The 20,818-nt window shown below is 43.4% G+C and overlaps 1 protein-coding gene across 1 annotated transcript in view; it reads left to right on the forward strand.

The window, feature by feature from the left end:
* Positions 1-10,042: 10,042 nt before the first annotated feature.
* LOC126518495 (organic cation transporter protein-like) overlaps positions 10,043-20,818 on the forward strand; it is a 124,364-nt gene continuing 113,588 nt past the window's right edge. Inside the window, exon 1 of the mRNA XM_072285868.1 lies at positions 10,043-10,084. The gene's annotated coding sequence lies outside the window, so the exon portion shown is untranslated. The remainder of the gene's footprint in view (positions 10,085-20,818) is intronic.

The raw sequence follows: 20,818 nt of genomic DNA on the forward strand, positions 1-20,818 counted from the left end.
TCATATGCTTGAATGAGCGATGGCAAGCTTTTAATTTTGGCACCTACCGAGCTAGTCTCATGCTTAGAATGCATGTGTATGCGATGGCCTACACGTTACTAATGCACATGCAAAAAAAAACGGCCTAAAACACACGAAATTGGCGACTTCGTTCCTCGAGACCCTCACGTAAACACAACACACATCCGTCTGTTTCCTTTGGCGATCGCACCTACTGAAGAGGCCAGAAAGAGTACAGCGGCTTACTGCGTTCGACAAATAGCTGTGCAGGTGCTGAACAGCCCTTGCAATGGTCACAATATACCTCACAAAATACAAACTGCCGCTGCAGCCTAGGGGCCTTGGCCTCGCGCTCCGCTTCGCTTCGAACCAGCGCCATGTTTGTGCGGTCGCCGCACGGAGGCAAAAGTTCACGACCGCACTCGTGACGTCATGTCGGCCATTACTGGCGGACGGCCCGCTTGCAGTGCGGCGATGGGCGGCTCGAGCGTAAATCGGCCCTTAGCGTTCTTTTTCTGCGTGCGCTCGAGCTCCTTTCTTTGTAACGCATGCATGCTGCTTAAACTGAGCGTTTGTGCTGTGGCCTTGTTCGGACGGGGCGCCGCCACTCAGCGCAACTAACAGGAAATGTCAATGTCACCGGCTGGAGTGTCAATATAATTTCTATCGCAATAGAAAATCGTGAGTGTACGGGTGAAAAAAGATATGATTACGAGACACGCCATAACGGGGGACTCCGAAATAGTTTTGGCCACCTAAGGTTCTCTAACGTGCACCTCAATCTAAGCACGCGGGCGATTGCAGCAGGTCCCTGTGGGGGCAAGACGTGTGTCATGCTACGTCTTGCTTCACGCCCTACCACGGGGAAATGCACAGGCGAAAGGAAGCGCCTACACCACCAGGCGAAACTGCTTTGAAGCAGGCTGCTTTGGCGAGCCAGCTTTCAAAATGGCCCAGAAATTATGATCATATCTATATAGCCCGCAAATTTTGAAGTGTTGTGCGTTTCCAGTACATGATGATCTTTTGCAGAGACATTACACTTCTACACACGCACGTGAATGTAGCGGAGGTGTGTCAGCCGAAAAATAAGCGCATTTGAAAAAACAAATAGGCGCCAGCATGCACTTAGCCCTCGCACACCGTGCGCTCTCATTTGCTAATCAGTAAAACGTCATATACCAGCGCAAATACTTTACTCTCTCACCTAATCCGAGCAGCATCAACAATGTCAGAGCGCCCGAAAGCCTCGTGGACGCATGAATAGCCCTCGGTCGTGAGCGCCGCGGTGCGGAGGAGGAGCCGACCACGCCCACCTCACTGTCCGTGCGGTTGGGACAGCCGCAGAAAAACCTGGCGGCGTGCGCAAATCTCGAAAGCCATGCGCAGCAGGCCACAGATACGTGCAACTGTAGTGCGTCTGCGGAGGTTATGCTTTGCGCAAGACAAGGCTGGGGTGCGCGCTGGCGGTCATGCGCTCCACTCTGGCCGTGCTACTTGGTGCCGACTGGCTTTGTCATGCACCAGCTCGACTGACGGATAGTAGCCACATCCAACGTGTGCATTTTTTGTGCGCCGTCAATAGCTCAGTACAAAGGAATGTCTGTCACGACGTCTAACCAGCAGCGGCCATGAGTGAACACGCGCTGGCAAGGTTACGTGCGATCTGACGATAGGTGTCGCGCGGTTCGAGACTACTGGAGTGTTCAAAACTAATTGAAGCTCGCGGGACCCAACAGCTTCACCGCTAAGCAGGGTGGCCAAAGCCTCATTCTTACGCGGGTGGGCTCGGCTGAGCGTTGACAAGCGTTAGTCGGTGTTAGTACGATTGTCTTACTTCCGGAAGCTCGTAATTCTTATCGAAATTCAAAAGCAGGTTTTCTCTTACTTTGTATCACTTTGTATCTTACTTTGCATACTTACATCAAACTCCCTAAATAAGTACGCGCAATAACAGTAGGATGATAATCACTGACCCCATCACCCTTCTTTATCGATGGCAACCATTGGCCAAATGCAGCCGCGTATTGAAAAATCTATGGGCACTTTGCTGAGCTAAACTGCGATAGGTGAAAGCCTATCTATGACTGCCTCTGTTGCTGTTGTCTCAACTGTTCTGCGAACAGACGCCGCCGCGGCCGCGGGCATGGGATGCAATCACAGCCATATGACTGCGAGGTTTGTCGCCGATGTGCGCGCACCCCCACGCGCATGTCCACACTCTCCCACGTGCCCATTTGCACAGCGCTACTGGCATGGCGCCTCCTCTCCTTGCTCCCCGCGCCGGTGATCACCGCTTTCCTGCCTCCACCACGGACTGCGCCCGTACACGCATGAACCACCAAAGGCTTACGCCTTATTATGCTATATGTCGAAATATAGTAGCTGGAAAATAGTGAGAAGGCTTCTGTTGAAAAAGAAAGTTATTGAGAAAAAGTCGATTTCGTGCTCCGCTTGCGAGCTGAACACGTGCCACAGGTCAGTGAAATTTCGCCGAGATGTTCACAGAAGCGTATGCATCTGCGCACCGTGCTTTTTCCCTTCGTCCGATGGGCGGTTAAGGACCCCTTTAAATTGGCGATGAATCTGCCTCTCTTGGTTTAGTGGACCGACATGACGCGTAGCTTAGTTATGTCAACAAAAAAAGACGCAGTTACGTCCCAAAAGGCGAAGCATCGATTGCGATGGCAAATTAGCAGACAGCCATACGAAGTAAGGATGGTACTTGTATCAGCTGTATCAACTTGTAAACACTCGGTTGCTAACTGAATTATTAAGCGTGGTGTCAGCGCGCACAGTAAGCATGAACACAACACACTCGATGGCTGCGGACACTCACTGTCAAAACGCTGGCGTGAGCAAACGCGGCAGCCGCAGTGAGCGAAGTGACATTCTTGCTATCTATCGCTTCAACGCAAAGCGGGCGCCGAGGACACACTGCACGCACAAAGGTACGAGCCGTCGACGTACCTAGACCAGGCCACGTACTCTAAAGTTGCAGCGATCACCACAGAGGACCAAAAACGAACCGCGGCGCGTTCCAGCGTGAAGCACGTAAGTGGAGCTACTGTAATTTGGTCGTATACTTTAATTGGTATTTTTCTGCTAGGGGCGCTTCCTGGAGCTAAATATTTGGCCTACAAATGTACACATAATAACCGACAGACATAGTTAACATGTTATTGTTTTACAAAATAAGCAGAGCATTTTATTGGACATGCGTTATTAATGTCTGTGCTTTAATTATTACTTGCATAAAGGTTTTGACACCTCACTGACGTGTGATAAGCAGCAGCTCATTGGTATCGATTGCAGTCCGTGCAGTTTATTGATTCGAATTGTACGGCGGTATTAAGAGTCTTGTAACGCGGTAGATTTAACATAGATGGTGCTTTGAAGAAGTTGCGCTGTAAGTACCCGACCATATGATTAGCATTGCCAACGACGTACTCTAATCAATGGTCCACTTTGAGGTATTTGTAATGTATACAGCAAGATACTTGTAGGACATGACAAAATCTAAGAGAATGTTGTTAAGATGGCAAGTACTAGGATTAGAATAAGATATGCATACGCGCCATATTTTACATTTGTTAATTGGAAATGTTCCATGTACAGTTTGCGGGAAATCAATAACTAAGCTAAACATACACCGTAAGAGATAGTTGGAAAAGCTATGCTAACACAATCGGCCTATTCCACACTTCTCAAACAGACAAATCACTAAAACCAGTTTTTCTTTCTCTTCAAAAAACAGATGATAAATCTGAGCAGTGTGTGTCCCCAGAAAGTTTTTGAAATGTGCTCTAAGTAAGTTCGGTTCAGCGTTCAGCCAATCAACAGTGGACGAGCAAGGGAAGCCTCAGCGTGGAAACTTGTCTTTGTCAGGGCCCTCACAAATGTGTATGTTAGTGGAAGCATTGGCTCCATGCTGGGGCTTCCCTTGCTCACGTCTGTTAATCAGTTGAAGTGTTCACCTCCTTGCAACCTCTTTGCCACGTTTGAATACACAAACCGGGTCGTTTCTTTTGAGCAGTGTCACGCAGGTTCATATTTAGATAACAGTATTATATCAGCCTGTTTATGCGTCCAACATTTGATAGCCGCAACCAAGCGAGCGTGCCTTTAAGCACGCTTGCTTGAAACACCGCAGTTGATAAAATTCAGGGTCTTTAAACCCTGAATTTTATCAGCTGCGGTGTTTCACTGGAATAACGGCTGTACGGCTTCCGAGGTTAGTGATCTCCCGCGTCTGGTCGCGTAATGTTGTTTTAAACAATGTGCTAGCTAGTGCGAAAATTCATCGCTGGAACCAAGCACAGTCCATTTGGAAACTACCCACGACAGCGGATTAATCTTGCAGCCTCTGGGCGTCTGCACTGGTGAGTAAAAAACATTGCTTAGCCTTCGCAACTTTAAATTTCTTTGCGGTCGAGGCGGATAAAACATATTCCTGTAGACATTTCTTAAAAGTGGAAAATAATAATAAATATAAAGTTATTGATCTCCAAAGACAATTCAAACGAGGCTCTTGTTATGGTGCCACTGTGCTAAAATTTCTAACGTGAAGTACAGCATAAATAATAAATATTTTTGGCCGTTTCTGCATAAATGATACACTGCTATAAATTCACTGCGCATTGGTGGCAAATGTACTTCCGGTGATATAGTTAGATTAATAACATTTGATACATAATAAAATTATTGTGCTTATTACCTGGCATCTGGCAGAAAAAAAATTCATCTAATTGGGGCTTCACTAAGCACAACCCACACAAAGACACCATTGAAAACGATGCATACGCAAAATAGTGTTGTGTGTGTGGGTGGTTTTCTTTCATGGGGCATTTTGTGCACTGTTCTTAGTCGCACATCGATCACAAACTCACCCAAACTTCTATCATAGTAATTGAGACTCTTTTTATTTCGGCTCCAGACTCCAAGACGCTGCTCATATTTGTTCACTCCTTTGGACTCCATTGTCTCTGGACGTACCAGACAACAGTTAATGTGTCACCACTAGAAGCAACATCCAGGGCCAAAATCCTCACAAGGTATGTTTCTGAACATGTCAACTAGAACCGTGATTTGTTTATTTATTAGACTAACTTTTACTTCATTTTTTGCTTGCATGCTTGTCATGGCTTCATCATTTTTCTTTTCAGGAAGTCATACAAAAGATGACTCGCCAAGCCGTAAGAAGCTCCACAATAACCATAATGACAACAGGTCCTCTTGAATTATCGGCCTCACCATGAAATGTTTCCTAGTTTACCATATAGAGGGGTGCGAGCCCTATACGGAAAGCAAGAGTCAACAGTTTTGTATCGCACCAAGCAGGAATGCTAAAATTTTACATGCAAGCTTACTTGCTCGTAAGGGCATTTTATGAAAACGGGGATGTAACGTGTGGCGTCCCAAGTTGTTTCTTTTCTAGTCATTATAGCCATGACGACCAGAACAGAAGCAATATAGCACGCTCCTACTTGCTAAGGCACAAACTCTGTCATCTGCTCTTTGAAAAGCAGCTTGGCGGGCGTTACCACCAGGTGTCATATGCTCCCCCGCAACAATAATTTGTTATATCAAAATGCAAAGAAATTTAAAACGATCAAACGCACTCGATGCAATTTTGAGGAAATTATGCTTCATGTTGACTGAAAGTCTGGCAGTCGCTGTTCGTTTGGTTATTTTATTTTTTATTTTAAATATATTCACCGCTGTATGGCATTAAAAAGGGCAGTGGTTACGAAGTAGTAGAGTAAAGCGAACAAACAAACAAGCGCGGTGAGTTCTGTTAATAGAATAATTATCCTGATCATACAATGTTAGCTAATGTTTGGCAAAAGTTTGTTATCCCTGTTGGCTGCGATATTTGAGGGAAGGTAGTTGCATTCTTGAGATGTACGAGGAATTAATGATGGAAACAAAGACTTCATGTAACGTGCATCAGTTCCTACCTTATTGCGATGATCGACGCGGCTTGAAATGTACAGAGGCCGCTGTATGAAAACGACGTGAAGTGTCATGTGATGGAAATTGTTTTATGAAATAGCGAAAGACAGGCGTCCTTTGGGCGGTTAGCTAGTGAATAAGTGCTAGGTCAGTTTATTTATTTATTGAAAATACCTTACAGGCCCCTTGACAGGGCATTGAGTAAAGGGGGTAATTAAAGTACAAAGTAACTCGACAGAGTACATACGGCTCAAATTTGCAATTGAACACAAAGGAATGGAGGAAGCAATGCAAAAGTGGTATGACGGCAATATAAGGTTGGGCAGGAAAGAGGGCAACACGAAAAAAAAATAAAAAGAATATTGGCTGGAATTTATACATATGACACAACTGCACACAAGAACTATAGAGTGTACCAATCAAAATGACGACAGTAAAAAGAAAAGAAACTACAACCAAGGATAAACAGCCAAATATGCGTATTCTAGGCGCAGAAACAGTAGGCAATGTTTCAAAGACGCACAACGGTAGGGTATGATAAAAAACGCAGGGACTAATCGCGTGCAATGTAACATATTTCAATATAAAAAAATGCAGTCGGGCACAAAGTGGGATACTGGTAAAAAAATGAAACAGAAAAACACGTGCAGTGGTACAAAAAATGACGGATGTCTTTGGTCTTAAAGCGTTAACATTACAAATAAATAAATACATGGGTGGGATACAGGACATGGCACAAGAAGTAAATCTAAATTGCGAACACTTGTGGTAAGTTTTTATTGCGAAAAGAAAGACTGCAGAAGTTGACGGAAACTATCTTGGTCTGGGGAAAGGGGTTCGGATGCGATGTTGTCTGGAAGATCATTCCACAAACGTATGGCGCGAGGAAGAGCAGATGAGTTGGAGGCGTCAGTTGACCCATATAATCGCGTGAAACTTAAGTGATTATGTAACCGGCGTGATGTAATGGAAGGAGCATCTAGGTGAAGTGGGAATGGTCTGTTGATGTATGCGTATTTGTGAAAAAGGCACAAAAGGGCACTGTCGCGACGAGCACTAAGGGGTTCAAGTGAAAGATTGAGTTTAATTTGCGTTATGCTGTTATGGTTGTCATAATTGCGTGAACTGAAACGGGCGGCCCTATTCTGAACCGCTTCAAGCATGTTAATTAAATAATTGTGGTAGGGTGACCAGATAGATGCGGGGAATTCAAGCTGTGGGTTAACGAAGGTCTGATGAGCTATTTGACGAACGTGAGTGGGACAGTTATGTAAATTTTGACGTAAATATCCTAAAGATTTTGAAGCTTTTGCGCATATAGTAGTAATATGGTGAGACCAGGAGAGGCTGGGTGTGAAATTATTACCAAGGTACTTATAAGATGATGCCTGCAACAGTTGGTAATGGTTAATGGTGTAGCAGTAGTTGGAAATGTTTTGCTTGCGTGTGAAGCAGACTATTTTGCATTTTTCTGTACTCAGCGACATGAGCCATTTTTTACACCAGTTGTAAATGCGGTAAAGGTCGTTTTGCAGCGTTAAGTGGTCGTCGGCACAGGTTATTGGACGATATATGATGCAATCGTCAGCAAAGATTCGCATGCAGGATGAAATGTTTTCTGGCAAGTCGTTTATGTAGATTAAAAACAACAGGGGGCCGAGGACGCACCCCTGCGGAACGCGCGAAGATTGTTTTTAAAGTTTCATTCAGGTTTTACTCTTAGTACGCTAATAATTAGGAAAAATGAAACGAATAGTTATTTTTTTACTAGTTCAAGTGAAATAATAAGATTAATGTGACTGGTACCCCATATTGCATATGCATATTCAAGTTTCGAGCGTATTAGAGTCTTGTAAAGCTGTACTTCTAACGTAGATAATGCTTTAGAAAAATTGCGCCGTAAGTATCCGAGCATACGATTAGCATTGTTAACGACGTACTCTACATTAATTGTCCGCTTTAAGTTATTTGTAATGTCTACAGCAAGATATTTATATGGCATGACGAAATCTAAGAGAATGTTGTTAAGATGACAAGTGCTAGGACTAGAATTAGATATCAATACGCGCAGTATTTTAAATTTTTTAATTGCAAATGGTTCCTGTGCAGGTTGCAAGAAATCAATAACTAAGCTAGCCCTACACCATAAGAGATAGCTAGAAAAGATATGTTCGGCCTAATACACACTTCTCAAACAGACAACTCACTAAAAAAAGTTCTTTCTCTTCAAACAACAGATGACAAACCTGAGCAGAGTGTGTCCCCAGAAAGTTTTTGAAATATGCTAGGAGTAAGTTCGGCTCAGCGTTCAGTCCATCAACAGTAGACGAGCAAGGGAAACCTGAGCATGGAAACTTCTCTTTGTCTCGTCCCTCACAAGTATGTTTGCTCCTTGAAACGTTGGTTGCATGCTGAAGCTTCTCTTGCCCGCCTGTGTTACTCAGTTGAAGTGTTCACCTCCTAGCAACTTCTTTGCCTCGTTTGAATACGTAAACCGATATTTTTTTCAGCGTGAAACCGTGAATTGCATTTTACAAAGATCTGTGAACATTAATTGGGCTTACTTAAATGTTTATTTAGTGTCCTTGTTTACTGACACAATATTTGCAGAAGTCCTTGTTAGCATTGTTGACTCCATAACGTTCCTTGCTTTCCTTCCAGTACTACACTTGTGTCAAAGCCTTTACTGCCGCACCTGAACAATAAATGTACAGCAGAAATATCAGGAGCAGACAATATGTGCTGTAAAATTTAGCATAACGTTTTTTTTTTCGCCCACACTACGTGCCTCTCGCCAATATGTTGTGATAGCAGTGGGACATTACAGCTCGAGCTCATCTTGCTGACGGCACATCTTTGCCGCGCACTTTTATGGTTATTTTCGCAGTCTAGCTGAAATCGTCAAGCGCATAAAATATACGTATGGTATGAAACGCGTCAAACAGCACCGTGCGCAACTACAAGTACGAGGGTAGTCAAGCATAAATATCGTTGTCGGAAGCTTTGTTCTCCCTGCTTTAGCGGCACGCCAAATACGATGAGAAAACTTCGCTCGATTTAAGCTTTCAATTACAATCAATAGTTGGATATCTGTGTTTTTGTAAGTTGTAAACTTAGTGACCGACAGCATTGGGTCCATATACTAAAATTGTGAGCATGTACTGCTTCATTCACCATTGACAATAAACAATGTAAGCTTACTTGTTTCAACTGTTTTCTTTTCTTGCTAGTTGAGGCTTCTCGGTCACCTGGCAACATAATAAAAATATCTGTAGTCATGTTAGAGAACCGTACAAACGATTACCACCCCGAAAGTGCTTACAAAACACCCAAAACCAGCCAGCCAGCAGCGCGACGAGCACTACCAACCCATACCACAGCGGCCATATTGCTCACTATGTAATGATGATGACATTAGTTTAGAATGTGAGCGCGATGTCTAGGTCGTATACTGTGTCGGCCTCGTCATTTAGAGCGTGTCTTGCCACGCACTGTACATCATGTGTTCGTCGCTAGCTGTTATATTCGCGCCCACTCCGCCCACATTCTTGTTCTTTCGTGGTGGTTCAAATAACGAATGTTCTAAGCACCTTAAATAATTTTACATAAGCGACAAGTTCACGTTGCTGTACCTCGTCATATTCAAGGCATTCACATCAGCGCGAGCACTTGTATCATGCGGAACATGTTTTGTGTGATTTCTCTGCCAAAGCGTACGTGGCGAGCTTTCTCCACGGTTGCGCCTTGTACGTATAAGGCACGAATGCCCTTCGTTTCGTCGGGCCAAGAGAAGTACAGAGTGCCGGCTAAACTGACGGCTTGGCCTTCGCGCTTTTCTGTCTTAGTCTCGTGGTGGTGGTAGTAACGGGTCCCGACAGGACTACTGGCGATACGGCGCAGCAGACTGGACCCCATGGACCACGACGGTGATGAGAAACGTTCGCCCTGGAGATAAGATTAAGGTTAAGGCATTCTTTTTTTCTCTTTAGGCTTTATGACTCCGCTCTGCAATTACGTAGTGCCGGGGCAGGCACGCTCTTTATCTCTAGAAAGGTCTGTTAAGCGAGCTCACTGGTTGAGCAGTCCAGGAAGTTTATCATAGGCGCAGAAGAAGCGGGAGCCTGAGACCGTGAGTAGGCCTCTTTCTGCACGTCCTCTGTCCGTTTACTAGGCTAATACGGAAGGCCCGCAGTTCTAGGGAGTTGAGCTCCGTCGTAGCCGCAGTGCGTACGAGACAGCCAGCGCAAGGATTCTTGCAGAACGCACATAATCGATTGAGAAAAAGTTATTAGGCTGCGAGGTCGCACCAGCGCTGAGCCGCTGCTTCTGGGGATCCAGGTACTAGAGAGTTTAGCCCAGCCACGGTGCTGCATTGATGATACGCAAATTCGTAGCACCGCTCCGAGCATCCGTTCTGCCGGACATAATCTACTGAGCGGCCAGTTCCATGCGGTAATACCGCGAGGCTTCAAGAGTTCTTCCATGGCCCACGCACCGCTGTCGCAGTGGCTCTGTTGCTGAGCACAAGGTTCTGTCCCTGGCAGCCACATTCCGATGAATTGAAAGACGCTTGCCTACCAAGATATGCGTATACCTTGACAACTGTCAGCTTGTCAATATTAAATATTGCGGAGCTCACTACGGCGCCTAAGGCATAGAAAGGGGAACGAGCAATCGCACTCGTGTTCGTCCCCTTTTCCATGTGTGCGTTTTCTAGCGCTATTTCGGGCTTATAGAGTGCTTATACTTTTAGTATAAGCACTCAATATGCGCATTCCCCCAATGGGTGAACGAAGAAATGTCGTGAATTACCAAATATATAGAAGTTTCCTTTATTTTTGTGACCATCACCGTGACTCGCAAGCTACTGACCTTCAAACTCCTCGATCGTTTAATACAAAAGTTCAGAGCCGCATATAAGGAAGGTACCATATGAACCCCATCTTAAACATTACCGTTTGTTTTTCATTGTTGTTTTAAGGGTTGTTCCTACATGTATGGCTAACGCAGCGTTGAATACAACAAGGATGAGACGAAATTTTTTCTTCGTGCGCAGATGAACCTTTGACGTCAAAAACGTTGTGGTCTTTTTATCGGAAAGGGTGATCGACCACCACAACCCGCTTGTAACGAATGAAGCAGAAATGACAAGGTGTATGACACCGAAACAGGTGCATATTAAAACACATTAATAGTGGAATAAAATTAACTACGCAATGACAAAAAGCAAAAAAACTTAGTATGGCGTATTCGCCGAATATGGTGACTAAATGTAACTGATCTTGAAGGATGACAATAACGTAAAAACTGAATTTTAGTAGCTACCGTATGAATACAAATGAGGTAATCGAGAAATCCGCAGAGTACAATCAGCCTCTCTATATGGCTTTCATAGATTACGAAAAGGCATTTGATTCAGTAAAGATACCAGCAGTCATAGAGGCATTATGTAATCTCGAAGTACAGACCGGTTACATAAATACCTTGGAAAATATCTACGCAACAAAAGTAGGAAGATACCTATAAAGAAAGGGGTCGGACAAGGTGACACAAGCTCTCCAATGCTATTCACTGCGTGATTGAAAGAAGTATTCAAGCTATTAAACTGGGAAGGCTTAGCAGTAATGATCGACGGCGTATATATCAGCAACCTTCGGTTTGCAGATGACATTGCTCTATTCAGCAACACTGCAGACGAGTTACAACAAATGATTGAAGACCCTAACAGAGAGAGTGTAAGAGTGGGGTTGAAGATTAATATGCAGAAGAGAAAGATAATGATGAAAGGCAGGGCAAGGGAACAAGAGTTCAGGATCGCGAGTCAGCCACTAGAGTCTGGGAAGGAATACGTTTACCTAGGTCAATTCTTCATAGAGAACCCTGATAATGAGAAGGAAATTCATAGAATAACAATGGGTTAGATTGCATACGGGAGACATTCTCAGCTTCTGACTGGAAGCTTTCCATTATCATTGAAAAGTAAGGTGTACAATCAGTTCATTTTACCGGTGCTGACATATGAGGCAGAGATTTGGAGACTGACAAAGAAGATCGAGAACAAGTTAAGGACCGCGCAAGGAGCGATGGCACGAAGAATGCTAGGCATAACGTTAAGAGACAGAAAGAGAGCGGTTTGCATCAGAGAGCAAACGGATATAGCCGATATTCTAATTGACATTAAGAGAAAAAAATGGAGCTGGGCAGGGCATGTAATCCGTAGGTTAGAGAACCGTTGGACCATTACGGTTCGGTTACAGAATGGGTACCAAGAGACGGGAAGCGCAGTCGAGGACGGCCGAAGACAAGGTGGGGTGATGAAATTAGGAAATTCGCGGACGCTAGTTGGAATCTGTTGGCGCATGACAGGGGTGATTGGAGATCGCAGGGAAAGGCCTTCGTCCTGCAGTGGACATAAAAGAGGATTATTATTATTATTATTATTATTATTATTATTATTATTATTATTATTATTATTATTATTATTATTATCATCAATTTTTTGCCTTTCATTTTTTTATTCATCTTTCATCAATTCATGTATATTTTTTTGCTTTGTCTATTACATTCATAGGCACGGTCCTACAAGCCAACTGAGGCTTAGACCGGCCTGCTTGTGTTATTTTGTATATTTTGTGGCAATAAACATTATTATTATTATTATTATTATTGTTATTATTATTATTATTATTATTATTTATACAAACTTGAAGCTTAAATAACCACATGGGAAATAGTCATTGTTCAATAACAGCGTTCATTGTAGTTTAGGTTTATTATTTTGCGTCAAACTTCATGTTCTTACGGAGCGACAGGACGAAGCTGATCGTGAGGATGAAGAGGATGACGTTTTGCCTGCACGAACTGTGCGACATCTATTGTGTTGGCGAACTCGTAAATAGCCAACTAAATATCCTTCAATACATTTATTTTTTACTTTCCGCTCCGTCACAATCTTCATAATAAAAAGAAAGGTGTTTGCATTTTACTTCGTTAAAACGGTGAAGTTGATAGCACAATTTAAGCCTCACGCATGTAATTACTTCTACACTTAAATAAAAAAACATGGTCAATTGGCCCCATGCTTTCCTTGGTTTTATATCTTTTGTAAGATTAACACTAAAGGCACAAGTATAGTTGTTGGTTGCCTATATCGAAGCCCCGTATGTGGACACGAATGCATAATTGCCATACAAGAATATTTGCAGCAACACGCTCTAAATTGTCGTGTTATTCTTATGGGTGATTTTAACCTTGCCGACCTTAACTGGTCTACCATGCAGTACACAACAAAGGCTTCAGAAGCCCTTCTCGATATGATGTTAAATTTCAACTTGCGCCAAATTGTGGAATACCCCACAAGGGTGCAAAACGAGTCTCGGAGTATACTTGACCTGATCTTACTAAGTAGTAACTTTCTCTTAGAACAAGTGAAGGTAGAAGTAATAGAAGGAATATCCGATCACAATATTCCGATGTGTATCTTACCACTAGGTAACAAAATATCAGTGGAAACCGCAGCCCAAACTATAATCAATTTCGACAAAGCAGATGACGCCCACATACAAACCTATTTATCCCACGAATTCCAAGAGTTTTCGGCATTGGCCTCAGATCTTTTGACTGATATAAATGTTGTCTGGATGCGTTTTAAAGACATAGTGTCCCACTGTGTAACACATTTTATTCCTGTTAAATCGAAAAAACTCTTGAAAAATAACCCATGGATTACTCGGGAAGTAATACATGCGAAACGCCAACTCAAAAGATTACGCAAAGCTAGCAAGGCCACAGGCAATACTCTATCTAAGACCCCTAGGCTAGCGCTTGCAGCAAAAAATTTCAAACAGAAATCCAAAGAAGCGAAACACCATTACTTCAACACTGTACTCCCCAGCTTTATAAAGAACAATCCACATAGATTCTGGAACCACTTTTGCCAAAAAAACACACTCACAACTCAGATCTCGTCAAGTGAAAAAGTGGATAAAGCCAACAGATATAACCAATTCTTTCGTTCGATCTTCACAAACGATAATGGCGTCATGCCGGACTTAGTTCCACGGACTGTTTCCACTATCGACCCACTCGTTATCACAGACGCTGGTGTTCTTAACCTTCTTCTTGCCCTAGACACTAAAAAAGCATGTGGTCCGGACAATATACCCAACCAATTTCTTAAAAGGTACGCACAGTGGTGCAGCAGATACCTCGGCCTTATTTTCCGTAAATCCCTATCGACATCAAAACTACCCGAAGATTGGAAAATAGCTAAAATTATTCCGATCTACAAGTCGGGAGATAAATCCGTTGAATCAAATTTCAGACCAATATCGTTAACAAGTACGGCATGCAAACTACTCGAACATATAATTCTAAAACATTTAACTATTTTTTTTTGAAAACGAAGGCATCCTGTCCCCTAACCAGCATGGCTTTCGCAGGGGTTTATCGACCATAACTCAATTAACAGAAGTCATACACGATCTCGCGCTGGGTATTGACAATCACGGCCAAACGGACCTAATCCTACTTGATTTTTCTAAAGCGTTTGATTGTGTTTGTCACACCAAACTAATAAATAGACTAAAAAGCATTATCGGAGACACAGAAATTGTTGCTTGGGTTCGTGGGTTTTTGTTTAATAGGTGTCAGTTTGTTATCTTCGAACATACAACATCAGACATAGTATCAGTTACGTCAGGAGTACCCCAGGGCTCCGTGCTTGGGCCCTTGTTATTTCTCGTGTATATTAATGATATAACCACTAACATAGACTGTAAAATAAAGTTATTCGCGGATGACTGTATCATTTATAGAGAAATTAAAAATGATAAAGATCACTACTCCCTTAACAAATCACTTAGTAGTATTACAGAATGGTGCTCAGACTGGCAGATGATAATCAATGTAAAAAAATCGGCATGTATAACTATAACGAGAAAAAAAGAATCTTCAGACTTTTGCTACACCATAAATGGTACAGTTTTGACTAAAGTACAAAAATATAAATATCTAGGCTTAACAATAACGTCAGACCTAAGGTGGGACGAGCATATTCACCACATTACCTCATCTGCTATGCAAAAGTTATTTTTCCTTTGCCGATCACTTCAACTCGCACCCTTGTCAACAAAACTCCTAGCATACAAAACATTCGTTAGGCCGATCCTCGAATACGGAAACACTGTATGGTTTCCTCATACCCAAACTAACATAAAGAAAATAGAAACAATACAAAGGAAGGCCATTCGATTTATCCATAACAAATTTAGACGTGAAGACTCTCCCTCTAACCTTCTAGCAATTTCTGGGCTCCTTACGCTCGAAACACGAGCGAAACAGGCACGTTTGAAATTTCTTTATCAACTTCTGCATGATTATTTCAAAATTGACATTTCAAATTACATTTCTTATTCACAAACACGACCTACCAGGCACAAACACACAAACACCTTAGTAGAATATAAATGTAATAATAATGTGTTTAAATATTCCTTTTTTCCTGTTGCCATCCGTGAATGGAATATGTTATCGCCTCTCACCACTAACACAGAATCACTGTCTCAGTTTGAATTAAAAATTGAAAAAATTGTTTAGCATGTTAAAATTGCTAGTGCTATTATTGATCGTGCAAACCACCATGTACTTGTGCCCTGTGTATGTAGTCGGGTATGCAGCGTAGAATACCTCAATTGGCATTTTTTTTTCTTTTTTGAAAGTTTGCATGTACTTGTGTTTGGTGTATACATTTTTTAGTGAAAATTATGTTTAAAGTGCGAAACTGACGTTATACATGTATTGATACTAAACGTTTTCAGTGTTCTTTGTTTATGTACATATATATATGTATATATATATACAGTGCCCACCTGCTATGGTCTCAGTAGAGACTGGCAGTATTGTAAATAAATAAATAAATATGTACTTCGGCTTCTTAATTGGTTGCGACTGTAGGCGAGACGTTCGAAGTTTCAATAATGCTTTCTCAGACCAGGATGGAAAATAATGCGCATATATAATAGAAAGCGCCGAATAATTTAAGCAGGGACCGCTCTGGCGGCAGGAGGAAAACGTACCATAGAGGTTTGTATCCAGCCTCCATGGCACCTGTCTTTTTTTTCTGTTTTCTTTTTCTTTGTGGTTGCGTGCAATGCAGCCTACCATCGGCTGGCTGAGGCACTCAATGCGACTAGTTGATATTTATTGTGCTGCTCTACCATCAAGTTCTCTGCCCCCACAGTGTGACATCTTTCTTAACAGGATATTTATACACATGACTGTTCAACAAGACCACTTACACGTTTGTTCGTGTTCACGTTCACGTTCACGTTCGTGTTGTTACACGTTCGTGTTCGTCTACGTTTGTTCAACTACAAAGCGTAGCCAACCCTACAACGCTTCCAGCAAAAACGACTAACGAGTGCATAATTACACAAATTGGCCTTCGATCATCGCTGAGGTCCCACAAACCTACGTCGGATAGAAATACAGTGACATTTGATTAGACGAACTAAAAAAAAATAATAACTCTGCCGTATTACGTTTCCAGACCACGATATGATTATGCGGCAGGCCATAGAAGTGCACTCCGGATTAATTTTGACCACCTGAGGTTCTTTAACGTGCACCGAATGCATGGTACAAAGGCGTTTTAAATTTCGCCCCCACAGTAATGCGGCCGCCGCGGCCGGGATTTGATCCCGCGTCCTTCGTCTTAGCAGCGCAACGCGAAAGCCGCTACACCACCAAGGCCGGTAGACAAACTAAACGAGGACATAGCCTGAATGTGAACCGAGGTGCTACCCTGTAGGATTGCAATTCGACGAGATGCACCCATACAATTGGATCAGTATACCCGTTCCTTCCCACGCAACCCACGAGACCTTCTTTCTCGCGTTTTGCTGACCCTTGTGCGCAGTGCGTGAGAGATATCGTAGGACTTCTGCTTCTCGAAGCCTGCCTTTGCCTAGGCACAGCAGTACCACGGAGGAGGACGCGCTTTGCTCCCTTTGTCCCAAACCGAGCTGCACTTCGCGACAGAGGATGAATACTCCAAATAATGCGGGATATTGCTCTCCGTTTGCCTTTTGTGGCAACGCTTACGTTACAGCGCCCCCTCCCCTGCGAACCACCGACGACAAAATTTTGGATCGAAGTTTAAGGGGCCGATAAACGGAAAAAAAAATCTATGGGCACTTTGCTAAGCTAAACTGCGATAGGCGAAAGCCGATCTATGACTGCCTCTCTTGCTGTTGTCTGAACTGTTTTGCGAACGGACGCCGCCGTGGCCGCAAGCATGGGATGCAATCACAGCAATATGGCTGCAAGGTTTGTCGCCGATGTGCGCGCACCCCAACCGGCATGTCTGAGCTCTCCCACGCGCCCACTCGCACAGCGCTAATGGCATTGCGTCTCCTCTCCTTGCTCCCCTCGCCGGTGATCACCGCTTTCCTGCGTCCACCACGGACTGCGCCCGAACACTCGTGAGCCACTAAAGGCTTATGCCCTAAAACGGAAAAGAGGGGGGGGAGGGGGAAGGGGGGAAGCAAAGCATGTCGTCCGCCGTAGTGCCAAGGCAAAAGCACATTTACAAGCAAAATTCCCCAGCGAAAAATTGCCAGTAAGGCGACAAAGGAGCTCTTGTCATGGCGGCCACCTTCGAGGTTTCGTCAGTGCTCCCCATGAAATGTGCGTTAGCATTGTATGATGTCATGAGCTCCGCTTTAATACGAAAATTCTGCGGAGGCTAAGGGGAAAAAATGGAAGATATTCCATGTGCATTGCCACGTTGCTATGATCTTACACGCCAAACAGGTTTGCCCAACATTCGCTCATATAGCGTTCCCAAGAATCGCGACCATCTAAACTCTCTTGCTCTGACAGCTGCCCCAAATACACAGACGCACTTCGTCGCTAAGGGAACGATGTAGAGACAAGTGCTACCAGCTATCTCGTGAAACAAAAAAGGGACCACGTAAGCTATGAGCTCGTCAAAGGGGTGTACGAAGAGTTGAGACATGAGAAGTGACCACACAGCTTCCCGTCTGTGCATTTGCAGCTTTTTATTTATTACACAGTCGTTCGTGCCATCATATGTCAAAGAGAATGCAGCGGTCACCTTTAGAGAGAAGCTGAAACCTTCATGCCGCTAGATTAAAGGTGTTACCTTCTCTCAGGAAGCGCGCTTGTGTCGTAACTGCTACAGATGCTCACATAAGAATACATCCAGGCAACCCAGGCCAGCATTTCGATGTTTGTAGTTTTCTTTTTCTTTGTGTTTATACGCAAAGAGATGCCCTGTTCTTTACACTCGTTCACATTTAGCACTTTGTAAAGTGAGAAGGACAAGAAATATGGTAATAAAGAATGATACAATTAAAATATGACGCTCCTGCGCGTACAACGAAATGACAAGGGGCAAAAGTAGTGACAGCGGGCGCATAAGATATTTCATCTTCTGAGTGTCTCGCGTTCGTAGTGCAGCTCGCGCTCGTGGAGAACCACAATTACGCGAAAGCTGGCTGCATAATGAATTTTTTATATGTCCTCGATTCGATACGATAGCCATTCAATTTGTATTCCATTCTATCTATAAAATTTCGATTGAACTACCCCAGTATACTCTACAGCGTTCAACTAAGGCACTGCGCTTCCTTTACGAAACCTTTTCAAGGCTAGTCATAAAGAGCAATGGAGACTTTATACGCCGAAAATTATGTGGCGTAAAAGAGCGCACGAAGGTGTTTCAGAAGGCAGTGAGGCTGAAAACTTCTTTACCGCGAGCTCGAAGGGTAGGTAATGTTGCATGTAGCATGGAAACACAAGAGGAAGTGACGACAGTCTGGGACAGGCCATCGTCGTCGCGATTCCCGGACAAAGATTCTGACTAATTTCTCTCAACACTGGTGGGCAAGCTTCAGTGCATAAAAATTAAAAGATTTTTCTAAACGTAGCCCGCATACCGTACGCCGCTAGCCCATATATTCACAGCAGTATAAACAGTCTTTTCTCGTTTCTTTCTTTTAGATTCCTTATTCTATACAGAGAGAGAGAAAAAAAATTTAATGGAAGAAATGTGGAAAGGTCGGCCTGAGTGGAGTGCCTCTAGCCTGCTGCTCCACATTGGCGAAGGGGTTCGGGGGACTTGTTCTAGGATTCCGCGATCACGAATAGGGCGGAAACCGGTAGGTGACGCAAGTTTCCTGTGCCTATGTCACTGCCACAGTCACAGCTGTCAACCTATAGTGCCGCAGTATAGGTTGGACGCAGAATTCTTCCCTCGGATGGGCATTTCAGAGCACTGCGATGGAGGCTTGTGAGATCGCAGTCAGGCGAATTTATTTTTTTGTTTATTTATTTAGTACATGTTTACCTCTAGACGTAGGCGGAAAGTTTTCATCTTTCCGGAGGGAGGGGAGGGGGGGGGGCAACAGCTTTCTGAACCCCATATATATATATATATATATATATATATATATATATATATATATATATCCACTTTCACTGCCATTAACTTATCATTTCAATTAGTAAGTACAAGTAATTCCCTCTATGTTTTCTTTGGTGTCTTTGTTTGTTGGCTTCTCATTACAACATTAATAAAAAATCGGGCCCCTCGGTTAACCCGATTTCTTCAGGTTCTTACGTAACGGGCATCTCGAACCCTGCAACATTGATCCCTTCAGGTAGCATGCGCGGGTTTACTTACCAGTTGCCTTCACTCAGAAAGATCACGTACTCGTGACGCCTGCAGCAGAAAGGATGTTCCACATCCGGCGCCAAGGTTTGTGAGTGGTGGCACTACTTGACATTCTCAAGGTTAGCTCTAGTAGTAGCACTTAAATATCCAAGATTGTGGATGGGGAAACCGCACCGCGGTAGCTCAATGGTTAGAGCATCGCATGCGTAATGCGAAGACGTGGGATCGTTCGCCAACTGCAGCAAGTAGCTTTTTTATCCACCTTTATTGTCATAAATTTATCATTTCTTTACAAATTCAATTAATAAGTAGAAGCAATTTCCCCTATGTTTTCACTGGTATCTTTGTTGGCTTCTCATGATACATACATATATGTCTTGCAATTTAAGAAACATTGTGCGACCTCGAAGAGTTCACTGAAATGACAGCCTTATATCAGAATTCAGACCTCATAGTAGGAGACAGTTTAATTTCACGGCTTGAGTCCTCTCTCACCACCAAGAATCTGGTGTCTATCGGTGGTGTAATATTACTTCGTGTATTGTCGTATACTTCGCTATCACTGATACTGCTTCGCCATTCCGGCGAAACTGCAGCCTCTCTCCGTCTTTGTTTTCTTGTGTGAGTCCAAGTATAAGTGCTTCAGCGCATGACTGCTGTTGATCCTGCTTTACATTGAATCCGACTTGGCCTCACTTCGGTTACTGAGTGTTATACAGGATGTCCGAGCTATCACGTACCAAAACATAAAAGAAGAGCAGTTGCGTTACTCGAAGAACACCTCGTGCATATTATTTCCAGTACAGTGGTGCAGCCGCCAGTAATTCTTTCATTCTTGAAATTTAATTCAACAATTGCAATTAATTATCTAATTCGAGAAGTACGGTCCTAATTATCGAAGTGTCAATGAGGCATTTATAGGCACCCCCAGATGGCATCTAACTGCTGTCTTTTCAGCGACGTACTAATTGCGTGAAATTTTTTCCGACTGGCCAACAAACCTCAAGAAATATGAAAAATACCTCGTGACTGCGCTACCGCCCGCATCATAAAGCAGTGCCCTCCAATAAACAGATTAAAAACAACTGCATTGTTTGTCGCAAACCCGAAGAGACAGCGCATCACCTTGACAATGGTACGGAGGGAGCACCAACAGCAGGTTTC

This window comes from Dermacentor andersoni, chromosome 1 (genome assembly GCF_023375885.2).
Source record: "Dermacentor andersoni chromosome 1, qqDerAnde1_hic_scaffold, whole genome shotgun sequence".
Lineage (NCBI taxonomy): Eukaryota > Metazoa > Arthropoda > Arachnida > Ixodida > Ixodidae > Dermacentor > Dermacentor andersoni.